Source organism: Crocodylus porosus, unplaced genomic scaffold (genome assembly GCF_001723895.1).
Source record: "Crocodylus porosus isolate Cpor-Errol unplaced genomic scaffold, CroPor_comp1, whole genome shotgun sequence".
NCBI lineage: Eukaryota > Metazoa > Chordata > Crocodylia > Crocodylidae > Crocodylus > Crocodylus porosus.
The window spans coordinates 21,000,694-21,009,581 of record NW_017728911.1 but is presented as its reverse complement, the minus strand read 5'-3'; the positions used below and the strand labels follow the sequence as shown (position 1 = coordinate 21,009,581).

Below are 8,888 nucleotides of genomic sequence, written 5' to 3'. Positions count from 1 at the left end.
CCACATCTTAGTGTCATCAGCAAATTTGAACAGGGTGCTTTTTACCCCCTTGTCCAAGTCACTGATGAAGATGTTGAACAGTGCGGGCCTGAGGACCGAGCCCTGAGGAACCCCACTGCCCACATCCCTCCAGTGCAGCAGTGGATTCAGGTGGGGCTTGGCTATCTCTGTTGGGACTCACCACTGCCATGGTGTAGACAAGCCCCTCAGTGCTATGAGTAACACAAATTATTAACAGCAAAGTCTGAACCTAAAAGGACTAGCTGATGACTAAATACTACCAATGCTCACTTCCCTGTAAAATGAAGCAATCGCTTCCTACTGTGCCAATTAGGACAATTTCCAGTGATGGTCTGGTTTAACTTCTGACATGGTGTGGAAATACGTATTTTCTATAGAGAAGGAAAATTTAGAGCAGACCTCTCAGTAAATCTGGGCCTTCATTCTTTGGTCCCTCCCAGCCATGGGGTGTGGACAAACTACTTTTAAACAGTTTTGAAAGAGAAGAGAGAGCTGCCACTCAGGAGGACACATCAGCTGTTATGATCAAGCTGTTACCTCTGCATGATCCTGGAGTGATACATGTGAGCCAAATCACTGTCACTTAACCCTAAATGAAACAGGTTTAGAGTTGTGACAGTTTTGCTACACTTTTATTGCCTGCAGAGGCAACATAGCTACATTGTAACTACTTGTATCAATATCATTTGATATATCCATCTGTGGTCTGTGCTTTCCCCAATATTGCCTTCTTCCAGCAGTTGGCTATCTCTGTTGGGACTCACCACTGCCATGGTGTAGACAAGCCCCTCAGTTTCCCCAATATTGCCTTCTTCCAGCAGTTGCTGTCTAGCACATGATTGTAGCAACTCTGGCATTGGCTGGATGGAACCTATTAAACATGACAGTTTGTTTGGGTAAAGAAAAGATAAGCCAGATTTCCTCAGCTCTCCTTTTTTGCCCTCTGTCTGGTCCCAAGGGTCCCTTGGCATTTGTAAGGTGGTGTTAGGATATGTGAAAGCCCTTTTTTCCTTTAGATTGGCATTATCAGCAGGGATCCAGGTTTTCCATTCACCACAGAAAAAAGCGATAAAACCCAGACTTTCTTATTTTATGGAGAAAAATGTGGGAAACAGTAGGTTTCCCTTTGCAGGTCTACAGAGTTTCAGCCTGCAAGGGGCTAGAGGGAGCGGGAAGAGGCAGTCAGGCAAGGGGTGCCATGTGCATTCGCACACATGCACGTGGCTACCAGGCAGCCTTGAAAGCAGCTCCCTGAAGGTAAGTCTGGCAGAGGGGAGTGGGAGGTGGGGCTCAAGGCCCCTATACTGAGGGAGGGAGAGATAGATAGAGCCTGCTGGGCAGGGCTGGGGTGCTGCCCAGCTGGGGAGGTGTCTGGGGCCTGGGACTGGAATATGCGGCCGCAGGGCCTGGGCAGGGAGTGGGATGCAGCCATGGATAGCTCAGCCAGAGGTGGGAGATGGGCTGTCTCCCTGCCACTGTGCGCACTCCCAGGGGGTATCATGGGGGGGCACATGCCCCCCATAGTTATGCATAGGGCAGGGGTGGGGCTGCCTGCTGAAGACTCAAGCTCTCTGCCCTGCTGCCCTTCCCCTCCTCCTCGCTTGGCAACTGGTGCCTCCTGGGTCTGGGGGGGCACCTATGGTCCCCCTGCAGCCAATCGCCTAGCTGGTGGGGTGGGGGCACAAGTACGTTCCCCAACAGACCCGGAAGTGGACCAGAAGTACTTCTGGTCCACTTCTGGGTTCTCCCCCAAGCATGCTGGGGAGCCCCCCCCGCGCTCCTGTGGGACACTCCATCCGCCCTAGCACCGCAGTGATCACGAGCCATGTCTGCTACCTCATGGTATGTAGAAAAATTTTTTAAACCTGTGCCTGTATCCAAATCACTGATTCACCGAATCAGCATTGAACCTTCAGATTCAGATTTGGCCTAATCAAATCAGGGACAGTGATCTGAATCAATTAATCGAATCATTGTCTCTGATTCAGGCCAAATCCAAATCAAATAGGGCCCTTTTCACACAGCCCTACTGCTTAGCACCACAAAGCAGTGGTGGGGACCCTTGTCCTGGTGAGCGAAGGGGCTAGGGGTGCTCTGATTTTCCATGAAAAAAACCCCAAAATTGTATGTCAAAATTTATAGTGATTTAGAATTTATTTTATTATAGTGATTGAGACACTGGTGGGTTTCCAAGTTGCTTTAAAATTGTAAATATATCAATGAAATCAATAAAATATTGTGTGCAACTGATACCTATATATATATAGAGAGAGAGAGAGAGAGAGAGAGAGAGTTATTTCACTTTAATCATGGAAAAACCCAACTTTTGGTGTTTCTGATCAGAGAATTTGTGATTTTTTTAATCAGAGAATTTGCCATTTTTAAACAAAGAAAACCAGGATCCCTGATTATCAGGGAAGGACAACCTGAAGAGATTAGTTCAACTACAGAACAGCTGTCATATTCAAGGCCTTTGGTAACTCCTGCCTGCAGACTGCTTTGAGAGTGAACCATCTTATTTACAGGAGCATGTGAGAGAACTACCATAGTTAGCAACAGAAGTATCCAAAAAAATCCCAAGGTCACAGGTGAAAGAAAACAATAATTTTCAACATGTCTAGGGACAACCTCTCTTACCCCTCACTGAAAAAAGTTGCACAGAATCCAAACTTTTAGACCCAGCTTGGAAAAAAAAATTTCTTGGTTTCTTTCCTGATCCTCTGCTCTTTCTCAGAGATACTGACCATGCTACAGCGAGCATGGTCAAAGAGACACTGTCAATATGACAACTAGTACAGCAGATGAAAGCAAGTGACTGTACATCAGCTGTTACATTGCATTCAAATGCTTCCACCATTGCACAGGCTAGTTCCAATTTTACTATGCACTTTGGTATTGCAGAGGCTCTTAAGAGGCATTTTGGTCACCCATAATCTGATGTGTTGGTCTGTGTTCTTTTTATGTATTCAGATAAGACAATGATAAATACAGTATAAGAAACTATCAAGAATAGAATAAAATCAGATTACTTAACTTTCTGATGCATCAAACAAACAGAATTCTATTGTTCTTATTCTCTGTTATCAGCTGGCTCTGTCCAGACTCCAGATCAAAGGCTAAAATGATGAGATTTGCAGTCTTGTCAGATAACACTGCAAAGTACTGACAGAGGCCCCTGAAGACTCTCAGTGTCATGGCCCTCAAAACTTCTTACCCATTGCATTATTTCTCTTCTTGCCAGTCAGGGATTTAGAAATTATGCTGTACTTCCTTTGCATCTAATTTACATCTCAGACAGGCTGTCATTCTAAAGCTAAAATGGACAACAAAGAAAAAACAGCCTGAGCGAACACTGTGAGTACATTATATACTCTCAATAGGACAGTTGTTTAAATACAAGAGTTATCTGGTAAAACTGGGGTAGATTCCATCACCTTTATGATCTCCCTTATGACCTCCTAGCAATTGCAATAAGCTATAAGACCCTATGTGCTATCAAAAGAGATAAATCCACCAGATCTGACTCTGCAGAATGAAAATGAGATGTGTAATGAAGGATGAAGATTCTTTCAGACTTTTGTCAAGCACATCACTCAGAGCTGTCATGCCTAAAGCAACAGTTTCACTACACTGGTAATTAATATTACTATTACTAGTATTTTTCTCCCTTGCCACACAGCGTAGGACACATGGCAATGGGTTTAAACTACAGTATTGAAGATTTAGATCAAATCTCAGGAGAAACTTCCAAACTGCAAGAACAATCAGACAATGAAGTAGCTGCCTAGGGAAGTTGCAGGATCTTCTTCACTGGAAGCTTTCAAGAGTCTGGATATGCATCTGTCTGAGAATGAAGCAGAATAGTAAAGCTTGCATCTGTGCAGCAGATTGGCCAGGCTCACCTATGATGTCCCTTCCAACTTCTCTGAATACAAATAAAATAACATATAAATGGAAAACATACAGTTGAATGACGTGGGATCATCTTGCCAGTTGAGAATTATCTTCTGGGATCTTTCTTTCCCCCTCTCTCCAAAGGTGGCAACTTTTCCTCTTGACCTACGAAACCGAACTGTCATTTTTCTAAGGTAGCATCACTCATGTGTAAATTTTGCCATCCACAAGTGTTTGCAGGAAGAAGACTGTAATTGGGAAACGACAGCAAGTAATATCATCAAGGACACAATCACTGCTAATGCAGCACTAATTTTGCATGCCAGTTTTGATGTTAAGTTACAAAGAGTTCTCAAGCATCATATCCGCAGGAGGTGGAAACAGCTCTGACTTCAATGGATCAGTGGAGATTTTTATCACTGAGAATTTGGCTCATTGCATTGTTTTTTATTTCAAACTGCTTTGACTTTGGTTAATTTTTATCTCACATGTTAATATTCCAGGTGCTCTATAAAGTTAGTTTTCTATCAAATGTTATGTTATAATGAATGGGAGGAAGGTAAAAGCCTAGATAAATACCAGAAAAAAAGTCAAATGAAAAATATTAAGAGGTCCTGAAGCTGCAGATTCCTCCTTGTTGTAGCTATTGATGATGTGTTTAGGTCTCTATGTTGTTCCTTCTACCATTTTAGTTCTAACACATTTCATAATGCCACAGATACTTAAATAGCTACAATGGACAATAGCTGCTATAATAACTTTAGGACGATATCATCTGGTGAAACAGATTTTTTTTTCATTTGAATGCAATGAAAATTGGACTGTGTCTGCAGTCATGTGTTAAGGAAAGCATTTAAAAGTTTATCATTTCAACTAAATAAGTTAAGTAGGTAGCAAGGTCTATTAATAGTGTTAATGAATTCCCATCTCAACAAGAAAGGGACTAACTACTCTTTCATTTCAGATAATGATTAGCTTGGGCTTCAGGCAACCACTTTGGTCATGAAAATAAATCCCTTTTTGCAAATCCATTTAGAAATTAGAGCAAGATTGCATTTAATTGTATTTCTTTTTATTCTTGAATGATTTAACTTAGAAAAAGAAAAAAAAACAGAAGCTGTCTGTTGGCTGAAGTTCATTTTATTATGTAATTCTGGAGAACTAACAGTCAAGTTAAAAAAAGAATGAAACCATTGACCATCATGACAAGAGGAAGGTGAGGGAAAGTGTAGGTCTTTTACTGAATGAGGGAGGGAACCAAATGACACATAGTGAGGAAAAGGCTGAAGTACTCAATGCCTTTTTTGCCTCCGTCTTCACAGGCAAGGTCAGCTCCCAGACAACTACACCAGGTAGCACAGTTTGGGGAGAAGGTAAGCAGCCCTCAGGGATGAAAGAACTGGTTAGGAACTATTTAGAAAAGCTGAATGTGTACAAGTCCATGGGACCAGATGCAATGCATCTGAGGGTGCTCAGGGAGTTGACTGAGGTGATTGCAGAGCTGCTGGCCATTATCTTTGAAAACTCATGGTCTTTGGGGAAGGTCCCAGACAACTGGAAATGGGCAAATATAGTGCCCATCTTTAAAAAAGGAAAGGAGAAGGATCCAGGGTACTACAGACCAGTCAGCCTCACCTCAGTCCCTGGAAAAAACATGGAACAGGTCCTCAAAGAATCCATTTCTAAGTACTTCAAAGAGAAGGAAGTTATCAGGAACTGTCAGCATGGATTCACCAAGGACAAAATCATACCTGACCAACCTGATTGCCTTCCATGATGAGACAACTAGCTCTATGGATGTGAGGAAAGCAGTGGGCATGAGATACCTTGACTTTAGCAAGGCTTTACATACGGTCTCCCACAGCATTCTTGCAAGCAAACTGAGGAAGTATGTGTTGGATGAATTAAATGTAAGGTGGATAGAAAGCTGGGTGGATTGTCAGGCTCAATGAGTAGTGATCAATGGTTCAAGGTCTAGTTGGCAGCTGGTATCAAGTGGAGTACCCCAGGGGGAGATTGTTTAATATCTTCATTAATAATCTGAAAGATGGGATAGATTGCACCCTAAGCAAGTTCATGGATGACACCAAGTGGGGGGTGTAGTAGATAAACTGAATCCTAGCCCTACCCTCCAGAGTGACCTATACACATTGAAGGATTGGACCAAAAGAAATCTCATGAGGTTCAACAAGGACAAGTGCAAAGTCCTACTTTTAGACAGAAGAATCCCCTGCACTGCTACAGGCTTGGAACCAACTGGCTAAAATGGCAGCTCTGCAGAAAAGGACCTGGGGGTCACAGTGGAAAATATGATGGATATGAGTCGGCAGTGTGCCCTTGTTGGCAAGAAGGCTAACAGCATATGGGGCTGCATTAATAGGAGTATTGCCAGCAAATCAAGGGAACTTGTTATTCCCCTCTATTCTGTACTGGTGAGTACATCTGGAGTACTGTGCCCAGTTTTGGGCCCCCCACTACAGAAAGGATGTGGACAAATTGGAAAGAGTCCAGCAGAGGGCAATAAAAATGGTTAAGAGCTGGGACACATGACTTCTGAGGAGAGATTGAGGGAACTGAGCTTATTTAGTCTGCAAAAGAGAAGACCGAGAGGGGATTTGAGAGCCACCTTTAACTATCTGAAGGGTGGTTCCAGAGAGGATGGAGCTGGACTGTTCTCAGTGGTGACAGATGACAGAGCAAGTAGCAATGCTCTCAAGTTGCAGGGAGGGAGGTTTAGGTTCGATATTAGGGAAAACGTTTTTACAAGGAGGATAATAAAGCACTGAAACAAGTTACCCAGCGAGGTGGTGGAATCTCTATCCTTGGAGGTTTTTAAGGCCCGGCTTGACAAAGCCCTGACTGGAATGATCTAGTTGGGGATGGTCCTGCTTAGAGCAAGGGGTTGGACTAGATGACTTTCTGAGGTCTCTTGGAACCCTAGTTTTCTATCATTGTAATTGAAAAGGAGGACAAGAAAACAGTTACTACAGAATGAACACAAATATTTTAAAGGATAAATGAAGACACCTTTCCAGAAGCCTCTGCCTCCCAAACCATCTTTAATTTTAAATTATGATGCAGGAGCTTGAAGGAAGCAAAAGACCTGTCTGATTTATATAGTCTCCGTGTCACAAAACAGAATTCACCATCGAAGGCAAGAAGTGGGAGGACAATGAGGTCTTAACCTTCTGCTGTAGTGTCATGTCTTTCGCAATCTATCTCGGAGCTGGCCTTACTGTATAAACAAATAAAGAAACCACCTCCATAGCCTAGAAGTTGAAGCACCTGGATGCAGAGACCATTTGTTCAGGTGTCTAAACCAAATAAGCGTGAGATGGGATAATTTGAACCAGATTCCTAGTGAGTGTCTTAACCATCAGGCCACTACCTTGTGCTGGGGTCTCTCTCCCTCTCATTTTGAGCAGAAATTCTACCTCAGTCATCCTTCAGTTACACTTTTAATGAAGCCAACACATTCCCACTACCAGTTTCAGTTTTGATGAATTGGCATTTTGAGATAAAAATAATCCTTTTGGAAAAGATTGTTCCAAAGAAGATGGTTCCAGTTGGAAAGGTCTTGTTACACCAAGAGCATCTATCTGTTCATGCACCCCCCACCCCACCCCACTCCGTGGAGTATAGGGAAAGGGCTCAGAAGAAGGTACAAGTGGAGATCCCCTTTCCTGTACTCCCTTTGCACAGTGCATCCCTTCACCATGCTCCCCCTGCACTACAGGTCCATGCCCCTTCCCCATGTTCCCTCCCCACCCCCCCCAACACAGGGAAGATATCCCATTATCTCATTAGCCTCTATAAAAGTGTTGGTCAAGCTGCTACACACAAATCAAATATGGCTCCTGGGCCCTTTAAATGAGGTTCCTGAAGAAGTGCACAGATCATTCACTCTATGTACAGATCCTATGTACAGATCATTCACAGTCCACATATTTTCACACCTTTCATCTTGTCATCATTTTTATTTTGGTTTTCAGTGAGAAGGTTCAGAAGAGTTTAGCTGCCCCTGCCAAATAACATAGTATCTACATGCACCTTAGTAGTCATTCTTAAAGATGTCAGGCAATTATTTTTACCTGCACAAATTGCAAGAAAGATTAGATATTAGGAAATGGAGAAAGGCAGAAAGAAGAGAGAGATAAAAAGCTAAAAAAGCTCTTCCATAATTTTTTATCAATTTTTTTTTCTCATAGCCTTCCATTGCTGAAATCATAGTCTCAGTTAAGTCAATAGAAGTCTTACCATTGATTAAAATGGGGCCATATTTTACCCACCTCTTTTTTGTATTGAGGTTGTAAGCACTTTATGGTAGGCACCTGTCTTATTTAATGAGTTGCTTAGTACATGAATGGATACTTTATAAATAAAAAATAAAATTTTATTAATAAATTATTATTTGGCTAATAAATAAATGATGTTCCAAATGCCCCACTAGGAAAGGCCAGTTACTGAGTTATTTATTCATTTTAAAAGTTATATTTTTTAATTACAACTCCTCATTCCCAGCTGCCAAAATTGTGCTACATGGTTCCATTCTACTGGTTGTTCCTGAATGCATAATTCTGTAATATCTTAGCTATTTCTAAGTTTGCTTGGGATGACAAAGATACCTTATAGAAGACAAATAACAGCATTATTTTTTAACATAGCATGGTACTGAAGAAAAGTGTTAGCATAAATTTTACATACCCATTATTTTTATCCAACAAAAGTAAAAGCCACTTACCTGACTGAATAGGTTTGCAATACCCCAGATTCAATGCATGTTATCCAGGAATGGGGCATTCTGGGCTAGCAATATGGAGGGCCAAAATAAGCAGTTGTGCTAAATGGTATCTTGCTAGCTGGTGTATTTGGTACATATTTTTGCTATTAGCTTGATTTTGACAGAATTATCTTCAGGTCATTTAATGCTGGAGAACAAAATGAGAACACTGAGGTCTTCCCTCAGAAACGCA

General features: G+C 42.1%; 1 long non-coding RNA gene across 1 annotated transcript in view; it reads right to left on the bottom strand.

Moving 5' to 3' along the window:
• LOC109309029 overlaps positions 1 to 8,888 on the bottom strand; it is a 15,724-nt gene that overhangs the window by 5,482 nt on the left and 1,354 nt on the right. Inside the window, exon 2 of the long non-coding RNA XR_002100768.1 lies at positions 8,657 to 8,843. This is a non-coding gene — a long non-coding RNA (uncharacterized LOC109309029). The remainder of the gene's footprint in view (positions 1 to 8,656; positions 8,844 to 8,888) is intronic.